This window comes from Sus scrofa, chromosome 14 (assembly GCF_054392235.1).
Source record: "Sus scrofa isolate SSC_HxYL_T2T_F1_AM1 chromosome 14, Sscrofa_HxYL_maternal_Yorkshire_Landrace_v2.0, whole genome shotgun sequence".
Lineage (NCBI taxonomy): Eukaryota > Metazoa > Chordata > Mammalia > Artiodactyla > Suidae > Sus > Sus scrofa.
The window spans coordinates 23,182,338-23,200,128 of NC_139396.1; the positions used below are offsets into that span (position 1 = coordinate 23,182,338).

General features: G+C 46.4%; 1 protein-coding gene across 1 annotated transcript in view; it reads right to left on the reverse strand.

Moving 5' to 3' along the window:
• ROR2 (receptor tyrosine kinase like orphan receptor 2) overlaps positions 1-17,791 on the reverse strand; it is a 231,774-nt gene that overhangs the window by 198,560 nt on the left and 15,423 nt on the right. The window lies entirely within an intron of this gene.

The following is a 17,791-nucleotide window of genomic DNA, read 5'->3' on the forward strand; positions in this document are numbered from 1 at the left end:
AGTCTGTTCTTTCCTCAAATACCAAATTCATGCAGTACAAATTCATATTAAAGCAAAGGTCAGCTTGTAAAAAATAACGGTCCAATAAACCCACAGATCCCTCTCTGTCTCTGAGCACAGGACCATCTGAACAACTAGCCCGAGATTTATGACCTTCCAAATATTATTCCTCCACCTCCACCTCGCTTCCAGTATTAACTTTACTCCAAAAAATCTCAGAGGATCATTTCACATGTTTAACAGCCTCATTTATTTATTTATTTTTTTCTTCTTCTTACCAAATGTGGATCTGGATTCCTACAATACCAATTTAGCTAAGTCTCCAGACGAATCTGCTCCCTTTGACAGTGGGCAATATAAATTCTCATTCCAGCGGCTTCCACCAGTGTGCTCAGGTCTTTGAGCCCTAGGCAGAGGGGGAGGGGGGAGCCAGGCTGCCCAGTCTCAGATTCTGCTTCCTCTGACCTCCCTGGCAAGGTCCCTCTGTGTCCCTTAGAGCAGCTCTCTCACTCCCCTGGGCAGAATCGAGGGAGAGAAGAACCGAATGTCAGCTCCAACATTTACTGAATGTGCATTTTCTGAAACATTTTGACAAGCTCTGAGCAGGCCTAGCCCCAACCTACATCTATCTGTCCCCCACTGAGGCCATCTACCCCGAATGTCTGCAAGTGACCAAAGCCCCCACCTCCAGCTGCCATAAATCCATTTCAACCCCTGATATTAAAGAGGATCTTGTGTGTTAACTGAAAGTTTTAAGAGATGCTCTTTTCCCCTTTTGAGTGACTTGTAGAATGTTAGAAAAGACTCTAATCCTCAGTGAATAACATATGAGGTTCTACAGTGTTATTACTGGGACCTGAATGTTGACATAGAGCATACTGTCTGATTGGAAAATTTGGGAACTCCCGATGTAAATATTTTTAACTTTAGGCCTTTGCTTGTTTTTAAGAATAAGCACTGTGCTTTACTCTCCTGCATGAGAAGGCTGAGAGAGGAGAAGGGGGCAGAGTCTGCTGAGAAGGCTGGCATCTCATTCACTGGGCAGTGAACACCTGCTATGCTTCAGGAGCTCTTCCAGGAGCCCGGGGGACACATCAACAAAGGGAAGGTGGCTCTCTGCCCTCGGGCTGGGAAGCAGACAAAGATGAACATGTCATTCAGAAATGGAGTAAATGGTACGTTCAAAGGGGAGAGAGCGATGGACAAAATGGGAAGTGGTGCCCAGTCGGGACACCAAGGAGAGATGTGAAATGAACATAAGTCAATGGCTATGGCCAAGACAATCAACGATAAGCCAAGGGATGTGCCTCTGAATCAAAACTGAAGTTTGAGACCAGTTGCAAAATAAATGAGTCCCAGAGATGAAATACACAGTGTGGGGAATAGAGTCAGTAACTATGTAATATCTTTGTATGGTGACACACAGACTTACTACCAGACTTACCATGGTGATCATTTTGAAATGCATAGAGGAATCCCTACTGTGGCGCAGCAGGTTAAGTATCTGACTGCAGCTACTCCAGTCGCCACAGAGGTGCGGGTTCGATCCCTGGCCCTGCACAGTAGGTTAAAGATCCAGCATTGCTACAGCTGTGGCATGGGTGACAGCTGCAGCTCGGATTCAATCCCTGGCCCAGGAACTTGGATGTGCTGCAGACGTGGCAAAAGGAGAGAAAGGAAGGAAGGAAGGAAGAAGGGTATAGAAATACTGAATTACTATGTTTTGTAATAGGAGGTCAATCACAATTAACAAACCAACTCCTAGAAAAGGAGATAAGATTTGTGGTTACCAGAGGTGGGAGTGTGGGGAGAGGGAATTGGAGGAAGGCAGTCAAAAGGTACCCACTTCCAGTTATAAGATAAATAAGTACCAGGGATGTTATTTACAACATGATAAATATAATCAACACTGCGTATGTTAGACGTGAAAGTTAAGAGAATAAATCCTAAGAATGCTCATCCAAAGAAAAATGGTCTTTTTCTACTTCTTTAATTTTATACCATATGAGATGATGGATGTTCACTAAACATTGTAACAATCATTTCGTAATGATCAAATCACTAAACTGTACCCTTAAACTTATAGACTGGTGTATGTCAATTATATCTCAATAAAACCTTTTTTGAAAATAGAATATACAGACGTTGATAGTTTTGTTTGTTTGTTTGTTTGTTTGTTGTCTCTTTGCCATTTCTTTAGCCTCTCCCGTGGCACATGGAGGTTCCCAGGCTAGGGGTTGAATCGGAGCTGTAGCCACCGGCCTACGCCAGAGCCACAGCAACGTGGGATCCAAGCCACGTCTGCGACCCACACCACAGCTCACGGCAACGCTGGATCCCCAACCCACTGAGCAAGGGACCGAACCCGCAACCTCATGGTTCCTAGTCGGATTCGTTAACCACTGTGCCACAACGGGAACTCCAAGACGTTGATAGTTTTAAAGAATGTCATGGCTTGAACAGAAATGTGCAAGTTAAAATGAAAACAAATTCTCAGGAAAAAAATAATGGAAGTTCGAAGTTTGATATACAGTACTTCCTTAGTGGCTAAAATATAGAACCGGCTAAGAATGAAATCAGCCAGAGGGTGCAGCCAGCATCGGGTGGCTGCTGGATCTGCACTGCAATCACATTCCTAGGTGTACACAGAAGAGCTGAAAATGGTCTGTGTGAAGGAAATGTCACTGGGGGAATGAATCCACGCTGACTTCTCCAACCGGTCCCATCTTATTCTCTGCAATCCAGTTAAGAAGCAGTTAGACATTAACTATCCGATGTCCATACTAAACACTTTGTGTTAAGTAGACTTAAATAATGGGTTTTTTTTTCTTTTGTTTAAGGCTGCACCTGCAGCACATGAAAGTTCTCAGGCTAGAGGTCCAATCAGAGCTGCAGCTAACATGTACACCACAGCCGTGGCAAACCAGATCCGAGCCACCTCTGTGACCTACACCACCACTTGCAGCAATGCTGGATCCTTAACCCACCACGCGAGGACAGGGATCAAACCTGCATCCTCATGGAGACTATGTCGGGTTCTTAACCTGCTGAGCCACAAAGGGAACTCCAAATAATGTTTTTAAAACCATTGGATGGGAATCTTTTCCAAAGCCTATCTACTAATTTGTCTTAGTGTTTCCCTCTCCCAGCGAGCTGGGAAAACCAGCCCTGTGGCTGGACCCCTCCAGTCCCACCTCTCCTTCCTGGGTGCGCAGCCCTCAATCCCTCCAAACACTGTCTCCCAAGCACCCACCCATCCAGGGCTCTGTGAGACACAGCCGCCCTTGGCCCCAGCAAGCACTCCTGCCAAGACACTTCTTCCTTCACATAAAGCCACTCCATATCAAAGGCTTTGTCCAACTTAAAAAAACAAAACAAAACAAACAACAGCAACAACAAAAAAGCCACTAATAAGAACAGTAAAGGGGCTATTGCTACACAGAAATGCCCCATGTATGTTGTTCAATAAGCCGACAAATTAGCAGCTCCTGGGCATACAGCAGGGGCTCAAAAACTGATCAGCTTAAATGATGGCAACAAGAGATCACAGTACAGAGCCCTGCAGAAAGCTCTGTGGTGATAAGGATGCTCTGTATCTGTGCTGCCCACGAAAGTATCCAGCAACCACCTGCAGCTGCCAAGCACTTAAACTTGGCCGCTGCCCTTGAGGAGCTCATTTTGTAATCTTAATTTTAATGAATTGAAATGAAGTAGCCACATGTACTTTAGTGGCTACCTACTGAACGGTGCAGCTACAGAACGCTGCACACCCCAGGCATCCTGAAATGACATTCCAGAAATGTCTGCGATAAGAGAATTTGCAGCTGGTGACTTTTAGACTTGGGGAGGAAAGCAGTTATGAAGACCACAGGCTGGGGAGAGGTATACAGATCTGAATGCTTTCTTTCTCCAATTTACACTAAAAGCATGCAGACAGCGCACTGGAGGACCACAAATATTATATGCTCCCTAAGTAATCAATGTCTTATAATCTATTTCATGCTGACAGCACTTTAACCCTGACCTATGATTTTATCAAAGCACTTAGAGATTTGTGGCTCGGTTAATAATAACGTACCACAAAGAAGTCCGTTTTCTGGACTCTGTGACTATTCAACCAGTTTATCTTTGCAATTTGGGAGATGCAGGCCCCTGTGGACACAGAGATGGAAGGACACCAGGACTCTGTAGGGGGCTGAATGTCAGATCAACTGCCCTATGTAACTCCCCTCCAACCCCCGAGAGAGCTGAGGACAGTATCAGGACACGTGAGTGCCTTCCTCTCCCGCAAATTTTGCAGGAGGCTCTGCTTTCACACGTCCCCACTGGAGGCCGCACTTTGACCCACTGTATGCTGACAACCTCAATTTCCCCTGCAATCCATCCTGGCCATACCGACGGATTATTCATTCTTTCCAGAAGTTCTCTCCAAACTGCTGTCCTGCCTCCCGCCTGCACTCTAGACAACTGGCACTGTCCAGCACTCTGCGGCCGCCAGGGCATCTGTGGGAGGTGCTGAGCAGTCTCCTTCCTCTCTTCTCTGTCCCATCCCCAACACTGAGAATCCTGCAGTCAGGCTGGGGAATCTGCCCGGAGAGGGAGAAGGAGGAAACGGCTTAAGGAAGGTGATCTCTGGTTTTAGTCCCTTGGTGCTGAGTGGCACCCTCATGGCTAGCAGCTTCTGCCAGCCTTCTCCTGTCCCAGGCCAACTAGAGGAATCACAACTGGTGGCTCTCAAACTTTTGCACACATCAGAATCCCCTGAAGGGCAGACTGCTGAGCCCTAGCTCACAGTTTCTGATTAGGGAGGTTCTGGGGCAGGTCCAAGGACTCACATTCCTACCGCATCCCTGGGTGCTCCTGGTACCTCCCGTCCAGGGATCACCCTGAGACTATCCATGCCATGGGGTCCTGGCTTTCTCGACAAGGGCAACCTCATAGCACCTAACATCTACTCATCTTGCAGACAGCTGACAGTACTCAGGAATGCATTTCCCCGAGATACAGCCTTGCACTAATTGAGACCAAAGCATCCCCCCTCCTCAGGTGAGCTCTGCTCTCACCCTGGGCAAGTGGGCTCACTGGGCCCGATCCCCAGAGACGCTCTTGGCCTCTGATCTGTGGGCACACTCTCCTGCTTGCTTTTGGCACCTGGCGTAAACACCCACTTCTCAAGCTTATGACTCATCTCTGCCTAAACTCCAACTCCCAATTCCCTCTCCATGATATTCCCTAACCCCAGTGCACACACATCCCTAAGCTTCTTGGATGGCAGCAAATCCACAGGAATTCAAACTTGGAATAACAGGGACCCGCTATGAGGAGTAGTGGTCAGAGATGAAACCTCGTTCATTGAACCTATTCATTCTACACAACGGGGGCGGGGAGGGGCAGATCCCAAGGTGTGTGACACAGCTCTAGAATCAAAAGCAAGGGATGCCTGGGCAGAAAATCCATCAATAGGGCCTCAGAGAAAGGTTTTCCCTCTTTGTGAGGAACAAGGAACTTGGCTTCCATACAAACTGCCTAATTTCTCCTTGCGACTAACCTGCTAGAGCTAAGCCGTCTTGTCTCCACTCTCCCGACAAGGATGTAAAACAAATCGATAGGGGATGAATTTCAAACTTCAAGTCATTATCACGGCCACTGGTCATCACTGCTGTGGAATGTGGAAATCTATCCACCTTTATAAAAAATCAAGAGTGTTATGTCCGGGAGTTCCCGTTGTGGCGCAGTGGCTAACAAATCCGACCAGGAACCATGAGGTTGCGGGTTCGATCCCTGGCCTTGCTCAGTGGGTTAAGGATCCAGGGTTGCTGTGAGCTGTGGTGTAGGTTGCAGGTGCGGCTTGGATCTGGTGTTGCTGTGGCTCTGGCATAGGCCAGCAGCTACAGCTCCGATTAGACCCCTAGCCTGGGAACCTCCATACGCCGCAGGAGCAGCCCAAGAAATGCAAAAAAGACAAAAAAAAAAAAAGTGTTATCTTCGGATGAACTTTGAGGATATTGTGTTAAGAAAAATAAGCCAGGCACAAGAGGACAAATACGGTATGATCCCACTTAGATGACATACCCAGAGTAGTGAAATTCCTCGAGAAAGTAGAATGGTGGATGCCAGGGGCTGGGGGAGGGGACACAGGCAGGGACTGTTGGATGGAGACAGAGTTGTAGTTACACAAAAATGAAAACGTTCCGGAGATGGATGATGGTGATGGTGACACCACAATGTACATGCACTTAATGCCCGTGAACTGTGCACTTAAAAATGGTTTTAAGGAGTTCCCATCATGGCTCAGTGGTAATGCAACCAGCTAGTATCCATGAGGATGCAGGTTCAATCCCCTGGCCCCGCTCAGTGGGTTAAGGATCTGGCACTGCCATGAGCTGTGGTGTAGGTTGCAGACGCAGCTCAGGTCCCATGTTGCTGTAGCTGGCTGTAGTGTAGGCCAGCAGCTGTACCTATGATTCAACCTCTAGCCTGGGAACTTCCATATGCTGCAGGTATGGCCCTAAAAAGAAAAAAGAAAAAAAAGGCTGGGGAAATATTACGTGGAAAAATACCAACAGGTTTTGGTAAAACTGCCTGTGTACATCTTCAAATGTGTCCACCCAGAGCCATTCTTCTGTTAAAGAACGGAGAGGCAGGGCAGCCAGGGGAACCCACTTTGGGAAACACTGCTAGCAGCCACAGAAGAAAACTGAAGCGGACCACACTAGGCTGTGACCGCTTCCAGAACAGGCTGATGGGCGTCACCAGACTACCAATACTCTGCAGTTAAGCAGAGGAAACTGAGACAACTCAGTAACGGTGTGTGTATTGGGTGAGAGAGGGGGTCCATCCTGTGCAATGGATTGACATGCTCACCATCAAGAGAATAAAGCAGCTATAGACAAAGCAAAGTGACAATCAAAGATATGAAAGAAGCCAGCACCAGATTTTGCTTCTGAACCCCTCAGAAATTCTTTTCAACTCGACTTATGTTCCAAACACACCTCAACTCAGGATAAAAGATGACAGAACAGGGTTAACGATCCAGCGTTGCCGTGAGCTGTGGTGTAGGTTGCAGACGCGGCTCGGATCCCGCGTTGCTGTGGCTCTGGCGTAGGCCGGTGGCTACAGCTCCAATTGGACCCCTAGCCTGGGAACCTTCATATGCCGCGGGAGCGGCCCAAGAAATAGCAAAAAAAAGACAAAAAAAAAAAAGATGACAGAACAAAGACATCTTACTCTTCTCCTACTGAATTCCTCCATTTTCAAGAAAAACCTAAAGACCAGCTCAACTCCAACCCACCAGAACACTAAAAACAAACTAGAAACAAGCTCACTTCCATGACCCTTCTACTTCCAGTAGCATCTCCACCCAACCCCAGCCAAGAGATGCCCTCATGAGGGGCTCAGGTCACAGGGCTTGGGGGTCGCTGTGTACCAAGGAGCTCTCGCAGGCCTGGCTTCAGCATTTCAGAAACCAGAGAGCAAAGGGAAAGGAAAAGCCAAGCAAATCTGCTACTTTGTTTCAAATGATCAGACTTAGGTCCTAGAGCAACTCATCAATTAAAAGCAATCTGGAAGTTCCTGTTGTAGCTCAGCAGTTAAAGAATCTGACAGCATCCATGAGGATGTGGGTTCAACCCCTGGTCCTGCTCAGTGGGTAAAGGATCTGGCATTGCCGTGAGCTGTGGTATAGGTCGAAGACGTGGCTTGTATCATGTTTTGCTGTGGCTGTGACATAGGCCAGCAGCTGCAGATCCAATTCAACCCCTAGCCTGGGAACCTCCACATGCCACGGGGGCAGCCCTAAAAAGCAAAGTAATCATAATAATAATAATAGCAATCTGGATACCCCCAACCACACCCCAGTCTAATTGGAATCTTAAATAGGGAGAGAGAAACCCAAATACTGTATCTTTAAGGAAAGCAGAAATTCTCATCAGAGAGACACAGGAAGTGTTTGTGCATGGTGTAAGTCCCAGTATGGACTAATGGAGAGTTCCATCAATGAGTTCATTGAAGAGGCAAGGATGAAACTCACATAGAGAGAGCCAAGGATTAAGAGGGTAGACCTGCTGATGACAGAAGTTGTGACACAATCTACGCACGAATGGTGACCCTGAGAACATAACAAACAGAAAAACATGCTCAAAGGTGCAACAGATGAAAATGAACTGAAATAAAAGAAGACAATTAATATTCACCATGGGTCCCAAGAAAAATGGAACCCGATCAGGCAGTGTCAGGGCACAAACTGGTATTTTAAGCCATTGAAAAACATCAAATTCCCCAACACCAGAACAAAATAGACCTCATTCTCTATAAACAAAATGCAATGAAATTAGGAAATAACTCCCTAGAGTTAGTAGACGTTCTTCGTAACTCCTGCATCGCAGAGAAAATAAAAATTGACATTATAGACTATAAGGGAAGATACCAACTAAAACATTATGCAACATATAACAGTCTAAAAGCTGTAACCAAAGCTACACCCATAGGAAAATGTATACCCTTAAGAACTTGCCTCATTTATAATAAAACTGTTCTATGACTCGTGTAGAAAACTAAATGAGACTAGCCAGGAAAATTCTGGGGAAAATGTATAAAGGGACAGACTAGTCCTACCAAATATTGAAATTTATAAAGCTATGGCTGCTGTACAGCAGAGATTGGCACAACACTGTAAATCAACTCAAAAAAATAAAATAAAATAAAGCTATGGTAATTAGTTAAAAGTGGGACAGACACCGAATGATCTGGAAATAACACCAAACTAACATGAAATTTTTAATAATATAAAAGGGGGGATGTTTTTCTAATAACTGAAAAGAAACAGATTATTCAATAAAGGAGTTCAGGGCAACTCACTTCTCTGCAGAGAACTTTGATCTGAATTCCACGTGAATGAAGGATTTAGCCATAAAAAAAAAAGTCATAGGAGTTCCCGTCGTGGCGCAGTGGTTAACGAATCCGACTAGGAACCATGAGGTTGCGGGTTCGGTCCCTGCCCTTGCTCAGTGGGTTAACGATCCGGCGTTGCCCTGAGCTGTGGTGTAGGTTGCAGACGCGGCTTGGATCCCGCGTTGCTGTGGCTCTGGCGTAGGCCAGTGGCTACAGCTCCAATTGGACCCCTAGCCTGGGAACCTCCATATGCCGCGGGAGCGGCCCAAGAAATAGCACACACAAAAAAAAAAAAGTCATAAAACTCCCTCCCCAAAGGTTAATTTTTAAAAATAATCTTGGAATGGAAAAGAGATTCCAATGTCTGACTCAAAACTCAAAATACAGGAGTTCCCTTTGCGGCTCAGCAGTAACAAACCCAGCTAGTATCCATGAGGATGCAGGTTCGATCCCTGGCCTCAATCAGTGGGTTAAGGATCCTGGGGTTGATGTGAGATGGGGTGTAGGTCACAGGTGCAGTTCGGAATCTGCATTGCTGTGACTGTGGCATAGGCCTGCACCTGCAGGTCCAATTTGACCCCTAGCCTGGGAACTTCCATATGTCCCAGGTGCAGCCCTAAAAAGCTCCCCCCGAAAAAAAGCAAACCTCAAAATACATAAAATAAAAGCAAGCCTACTTTGACTCCATAAAACCTTCTGCATGGAAACAATCACAAACAATATCAAAAGACAACCTGAGGAAAAAATATCTTCATACAATCTGGAGTAGAGCTAAGTAGTCTTAGAAATTGGCGAAACAATTGATAAAAATTAACAAAAAATTAGTAGAGAAAGCAAACATCTACTTCCGAGGAAAAAAAAAGAAACAAATGACTTAATGAAGACATTCAGCTTCATGGACAATTTTTAAAATGTCAATGAGCTTCCATCGTGGCTCAGCGGAAACGAATCTGACTAGCATCCCTGAGGATGCAGGTTCAATCCCTGGCCTGGCTCAGTGGGTTAAGGATCCAGCATTGCCATGAGCTGTGGTGTAGGTCGCAGACATGGCCCACATCTTGTGTTGCTGTGGCTGTGGGGTAGGCTGGCAGCTACAGCTCAGATTCAACCCCTAGCCTGGGAACCTTCATATGCCAAGGGTGCGGCCCTATAAAGCCAAAAAAAAAAAAAAAAAAGTCAATACAAAGAAATAATATGCCATTTCTTCCTTTCTTCCTTCTTTCCTTCTGTCTTTCCTTCCTCCATCCCTTCCTTTCTTCCCTTTTTTATGGGCACATCCATAGCATATGAAAGTTCCAGGACCAGGGACTGAATCCGAGCCACAGCTGTGACCTATGCCACTGCTGCAGCAATGCTGGATACTTTTAACTCATTGCGCCCAGCTGGGGATCAAACCCACACCTCCACAGCAACCCGAGCTGCTTCAGTCAGATTCTTAACCCACTGCACCACAGCGGGAACTGCATAACATGCCATTTTTTTGTTGCGAACTCACAAAGACTAAAATGCCTGACAATTTCCAGTGCTGCTCAGTACTTGGAAAAATGTGAAAAGCTCACACACCCTCGTTGGGAACATAACTTGCTGCCACCTTCTGGAAGTGCAACCTTGTGGAATCTATCAAAAATCTATACCAATACCTCAGACCAGAAAAAAAAAATTCACTTCTGGGAACTATAAATATACAGTTTTATATACAGACACACACACACACACACGCACACACACACACACATCTCTATAGATATATATTGTAGAAGAACAGAAAAACCGTATGTACAGATGTTCTCTGCAGCTGTTTTGCGTAATTGCTAAAAATCACAAGTACGTATCCATATAAGGAGACCAGTGAAACAGTGAAATAAAGGGTGCATGTCCAAATGACAGATATTAGCCAAGATTTTTTAAAATGAGGTGGGTGGCATGCACTACGACGGAACAATCTGTAAGAACTATGGTTATGTGAAAACAGCAAACCTCAGTTCAGTATGGATGGTATAATCTCATTGTATATAAAAACCAATCAAGGACGCTACATCACAGATGAGTCTTGGAAACATTATGTTCAGTGAAAGAAGCCAGATGCAAAGGCCACATAGTGTATGATTCTATTTATATGAAATTTCCAGAATAGGCAAATCCAGAGAGACAGTAAGTAGATTAAGTGGTTGCAAGGCTGGGGGAGGGGCATTTCCTTTGGGAGTGATGGAATGTTCTGGAACTAGATAGAGGCTATGATGTCACAACACTGCATGTACAAAATGCCACCAGATGTGCTCTTTGAAAGGGGTACTTTCATGTGATGTGCATTTTGCCCTCATTTGAAAAAGGAAATAAAAGGGATGCACCCACAAGCACGTGAGCCCAGAAAATGTCTGCAATGAAGTACGGAGACTGGCGGCTGAGCTTATCTGGGACCTCTAGGGGGAACGGGGTGGCCACGGGGGTGGGGGACTGGGGGTGAGACGTGAGAGGGGCTTTTTATTTTACACCCTTCTCAGTTTTGTTTTTCAAGCCATCAGCGCTGGTACCTGGGTTTGGTGGTTTTCTATTGTTTTTCTTGCTCAGTATTTAATCAAAGAATACATGCATTACCCCAATTTAAAATGAAAACAATCCAGAGGAAGCCACATAATGTCCCTGTGGATCTCACCCAACATCAGGAGAGCCCTCTTGTGAGTACCCGCCTACAGAAAAGACAGAAAGTGGAGTTCCCATCATGGCGCAGCAGAAACGAATCTGACTAGGAACCATGAGGTTGCGAGTTCGATCCCTGGCCTCAACAGTGGGTTAAGGATCCGGCGTTGCCATGAGCTGTGGTGTAGGTCGAAGACGCGGCTTGGATCTGGCATTGCTGTGGCTCTGGTGTAGGCCGGCAGCTACAGCTCTGATTAGACCCCTAGCCTGGGAAACCTCCACATGCCGCGGGTGCGGCCCTACAAGGACAAAAGGCAAAAAAAAAAGGAAAAGAGAAGACAGAAAGTATGTAGTATTATTTTGTGGGAGTTTTCACATAGTGATTTTTTTTGAATAAATACTTGTAATTATAAATAGATAACTGGGTCCAAGCCAAAGTTCCCTCAATATCCTAAGGACAGCCCCTCCCCCCAACGCACACCCTCAAAACTCAAGGCAGGCCTCATTCTACCGCTGGGGGAAAAAAGCAATTATAAAGAGCAGTTTTAAAAACTTAAGCCTGGGCAAATCAACTTATACCCATACCTGGCTTGCTTTCTTTCCTTTTGTTTCGTTTTGAATCAGCTTGGCGTTTAGATCCCAAAGAAATTTGTGATTAGTCAACTAGAGGAAATGTGACTATCTTGGAGTTTTTTCTTAATTTTTTTTAAAGAAGGAAAGTAAATGGACTCCAAGTTTAAAGTAGAAAGAAAAAAAAAAGTAAGTGAACCTTATCTGAACTCTGAAAACACTTTACTAATTAAAGGTAACTGTGCCTGGGCTCTGCCTTCTGAAACAAAGGATTTTTCTTCTTCCAAAAGGAAAAGGAAAATGACATACTGAATTCAGCAAATAGTGAAGGAAAACTAGTATGTATGTGTCAAAAACAAAAGCTCGCTGGATCTTAAGGATGAAGCAGTCATGTGCGTGAGCGTTATTGCTGATATAGTCAGGAAGTTGTAGTGGAATTAATTACACATCTCGTTGCCATTCAAAAAAGCCTCTTCTGCGAGTTCCCGTTGTGGCTCAGCAGGTTAAGAACCCAACAGTGCCCCTGAAGATGTGGGTTCGATCCCTGGCCTCCACTCAGTGGGTTAAGGATCTGGCATTGCTGCAAATTGCAGAATAGGTAGAAGATGCGGCTTGGGTCTGGTGTTGCTGTGGCCGTGGTGCAGACCTCAGATGCAGCTCCAATTTGACCCCCTAGCCCAGGAACTTCCATATGCCGCAGGTTCGGCCTTAAAAAGGGGAAAATAAAATTAAAAAAAAAAAAGAAAAGCATCCTCCAGACTCCTTCTTATGAAGCTGCCTGCACGTCAGAAGCCCTACCAGCCACTTGGTGCAGGCTGACACCCCTGCATGTGCTGGTCCCTAGCGCTTGTCCTCTGCAGGGCTCCATGCACACACCAATCTTCAGCACCCAAAGGTGCCTACACCCTGTGCCTCTGACGCCTAGGCCCCTGCTCAGGGTCTCCAAAAAGCTACCGGGGAGTTATTTGCCAGCCAGGGGTCCCCCTCGACAAACCCAGAACCAGGGCAAAGTCACTGCCTTCTCCTGTCCACAGGAACTTCCTGCTGCCTCAAGAGCCACCCCCGTGCCCTGGAACAGGACAAAGGTGAGGAAGGAGCCTCTGATCCGGAGGACAAAGAAATGTGCTTCCCAGAGCAGTGCCACCGCCACCCCCACCCCTCATCAGCCCTCAGGACCCACTTGCTCTTTCCTCTCCATTTGGTGCTCCCAGGGCCTCCCCCTGGGAGGCCAGCCTTCAAGGAGTCCAGTCTCCTCCTGCTTCAAAGGTTTCCAGGCCCAGATAAATCACACACGCTGACAGCCACGCCACCCAGCAGCGCCTGAGGATGTGTGCTTTTGTTTTCCTTGTTACCCAGGCTCCCCCAAGGGAAGCAAGGACTGGGGTGGGTGCCTTGCCTCTCGGGGCCTCAAAGGACCACCTGACTCTTCTCTGACCTCCGGGAGCCCGTCTCCATCAAAGCCTCAAGTCCTTTCTCTAGAGCCAGGCAAGCAGCTGGAGGAAGGTGAAGGGGACAGATGGGCGACATGCACAGAGCAGGCCCAGACTTAGGGCTGGTCCCCCAGAGCTGCTCTGGAGGCCACAAGGGGCTGGCCTCAGCGCTGTCCAATGTGGATGTGCCCTCTGATGCCAGGGGACAACCTGTGTCAGGCCACAAGCACACAGAGACACCCTGACCACGGCTGACGCTGGGCCTGGCAAGTCTGACTCCTGACAGCAACATTAACTAGTGGTGGGGCTGAGCCCATCAGCTACCACCCCCAGGGACCCGGGACCCCGCCCCCTACCCCAGCTCATCGATAGAAGTGTCCATTAGCAGTGGAACCTTTTCATCAAATACATTCCTATACATAGATGCTCCAGGGGGAAAAATAAATCAATAGAAAGCAGTGTTTGATAAGTAAGCACCTAAGTTCAGACGTGCATGTATGCGCCGGGCCCCAGCTGCCATAACAAAGCACCACAGACTGAGGGGCTCCAACTTCAGACATCTTCCCACAGTTCTGGAGGCTGGAGTCTGAGGTCAAGGTGTGCGCAGGACTGTTTCTCCTAAGGGCTCTCTCCTTGGTTTGCCTACGGCCCCCTTCTCCTTCTCCGTGCGTCCTCACCTGGTCTTCCCTCTGTGCATGTTTGTCTTTGTGTCCAAATCCCTCACCCCCCCCTTTTTTTTTTTTGTCTTTTTGCCTTTTCTAGGGCCGCACCCACAGCATATGGAGGTTCCCAGGCTAGGGGTCGAATCGGAGCTACAGCTGCTGGCCTAGCCAGCGCATAGCAACTCGGGATCCAATCCGTATCTGCAACCTACACCACAGCTCACGGCAATGCCAGATCCTTAACCCACTGAGCAAGCCCAGGGATTGAACCCGCAACCTCATGGTTCCCAGTCGGATTTGTTAACCACTGAGCCACTACAGGAACTCCCCTTCCCCTTCTTTTTGGTTGAACCTGCAACATGCAAAAGTTCCCAGGTCAGGAATTTAACCCCCACCACAGCAATGACCTGAGCTATAGCAGTGATAATGCTGGATCCTTAACCTGCTGAGCCACCAGGGAGCTCCCAAATTTCCCTTTTGTATAAGGACACCAATTATATGGGATTAGCATCTGCCCTAATGACCTCAATTTAACTGGGTTACATCTGTAAAAACCCTCTCTCCAAATAAGGCCACGGTCTGAAATATTGGAGGTTAGGATAGGACTCCAATATTCTATCTTTGGGGGAGAAACCATGTAGTAAGCGCTTTATAATAAAGTCATTAGTGAGAGCAATGAACTTCCATCTTAATAGCCATAAAAACTTGAAACTAAGTTTCGAAAGTCAGCTCCAATCATATTTTCCACCTCAACTTGTATTTTGCTTTAGTTTCTGAATATCAAGAGAATTCTGATTCTTGTAGCCATTTACAAGGGAAAAGTATTTCAACAGCTCTTGGAGCAGGATTCTGGGCTTAAAGACAAGTGGCTGCTCCCGTGCGCATCAAAACAAGCTGGCCCGAAGCTGCTCGCAGGCACACCACTGGGCTAGCATGAAGCATCCTTGGGGGGAAGCTTTCATGACTGCTCTAAAAAACCTTAAATACGTTTAGAATGGGATTTGGGTCGAATAACTGTAAAGCCGAGAGACGCCCCTCGTGGAGAATCTGACAACCCAGAGAAACAGCTGACCTGAGTTTCCTGCATCCTCAACCTTCCTTTTCCTTACCCGTTCACAGAACACCCCAAAAGGCAAGATGCACCCCTGAAGAGCTTGTGAATCACTTACGAACTTCCACAGCCTCCTAAATTTGAATTTCCCCATTTTTCCTTCCCCTTCCCCTCTGGTCAGAGCAGGACAGGAACTTTTCACAAAGCAAAGAGAAAGATGATGGGAGAGAGGAAAGAATTATGTAACAGTCCCTACTGATTTATTTAAATGTGAGGACATAGGAGTCCCCCTGCGGCTCAGTGGGTTAAGAACCTAGCATCCATGAGGATGCATGTTACGATCCCTGACCTCACTCAGTGGGTTAAAGGATCCAGCGTTACCATGAGATACAGCGTAGGTTGTAGATGCGGCTCAGATCCAGCATTGCTGTGGCAGCTGCAGCTCTGATTCAGCCCCAGCCTGGAGACTTTATGCCTCGGGTGCAGCCCTAAAAAAAAAAAAAAAAAAGACAAAAAAAATGAAGACATAAACATCTTTCCCAGGGGCTTACAGACAGGATCCAGTAAAATAATCCCTAGCACAAACAATAGAACAGTATCAAGAATCCCGAGGATTCCTATCTCCCCCGGGGGGAACCTCTGTTATTCGTCTGACAACCCATTTGTTATCAGTGTGACGTGTAGATTGGAGACCTTATTCTAGAGACTGTTATATCCATAGAAATAGGAGAGGGAGGTAAGACTTTTTGGATCAACCCCTTGTAGCACATATGCAATTTGATTTTCTTCCCATCTAGGAACTTGACTTGAAATCTTCCTCTGTTGGCATCCACAGACCTGTATCTTCCTTTTAGCTGCTGCACAAAAATTCGGAGTTGAGACTTGGTGCATCGTTCAGTTATTTGTCTCCGATTAAAAGACATGTCAAAAAATAAATAAATAAAAAAATAAAAGACATGTCAGTATTTTCAACTTTTCACTATTAGAAATGGTGCAGCAGGGAACAGCCTGCCTCCCAGGCATGCTTGTATTTTTTTTGGGGGGGGGGGCAATGAAATTAATTTATTAAATTAATTATTTTTAAACCCAATTTTAAAAACCTCTTTTCAAATACCTCAGAACAAATTCCTCCCTGCACTTAAGGCAGTTATTTTTAACTATTCCATGTAATTTTTTTTAGAACAGGCCACTGAATGTGTATTTTAAATGTCACAAGGAAGGTCTTCAAAGTGGTAACTTACACACCACAGTGCCACCTGCCCCAAATCACCACTAACCTGCTCCTTATGACCCACTTCAGACCTGAGGCAAAGCTGCCTTATCATTTGCATCTTTTTGGATCCTAATAAGCCCAAACTCTTTTCTTAAGTTTTTTGGCCTTTTGTATTTGTTTTTCTCAAACTGCCTACTATATTCTGTGTCCTTCTTTTAATTGAAACATTTTTTTAAAATATACAAGTTCTTTTTCAGATTGTGGATACAGACCCCCTCATCTGCCCTATAAACGCATTCCCTCCAGAGTCTGGATTTCCAAGCGGGATGTCAAACCTTGCACCCCAGGAAGCAGAAAGCGAGTTTTGTGTTGTGTGGTTGATGAGAACGGGGGAGGTGACAGTACACACTTGACAGCTAAAATGCCTTTCGCCCTCTCTTTATGCACCTGAATACCCTTAGTGTTAATGAGCCCAGGGCTCTGAGAATGGTGAACTGGCCCTCTTACACAGGGCACTTTTCCTGGACGTGGTCATATTTGCACCCCACTAAAAGAGGGGTCCAGAACGAAGGGCTGAGAAGGGCTGGATTGGACACAGCTCGATGAGACCTTCCCTGTGCACCTCAGACACACCACACACCTCCATCCCCCAAGGAGGGTACCCAGGCCAGTTCACCAGGACCTGGCTCTGTGGGGGTCCCTCCAAAGCAGAGTGCCCAGAGCCCTGGAAATGCAGAGAAGCAGCACCTACACCTGCTGGAATTTGGAACATCAGATGCAGCAGGAATCCCAGGATCTCCTGAAGGCCCTTCTGATGGTAAAAACCAAGGTGTTTTGTTGTTGTTGTTGTTTTAATCTTTTTAGGGCCGCACCTGCAGCATACAGAAGTTCCCAGGCTAGGGGTGGAATTGGAGCTGCAGCTGCTGGCCACAGCCACAGCAACACTAGATGGGAGCTGCATCTTTGATCTATGCCACAGCTTGCAGCTGAATCCTTAACCCACTGAGCGAGGCCAGGGATCGAACCTGAATCTTCATGGATACTAGTCGGGTTCTTAACCTGCTGAGCCACAACAAGGACTCTGAAAATCAAGGTTAATGGGCATATGGCCTGGGTCCTGCTGCAAACAAACCAAGTGTAAAAGCCCATTTTCCAGGAAGCTGGGGAAGCCGGGCAGGGCTTGGGTATCCAGTAACACTTGCCTGTGATAACAGTACAGAGATTACGTGGACAACAGTTCTTACCATTCATGCTGATGTATTTACAAATAAAACAAATTAAAGCTGGGATCCATTAAGTGGGTGGGAAGAAATGAGATGAAATTAACAGAACGAGGTAC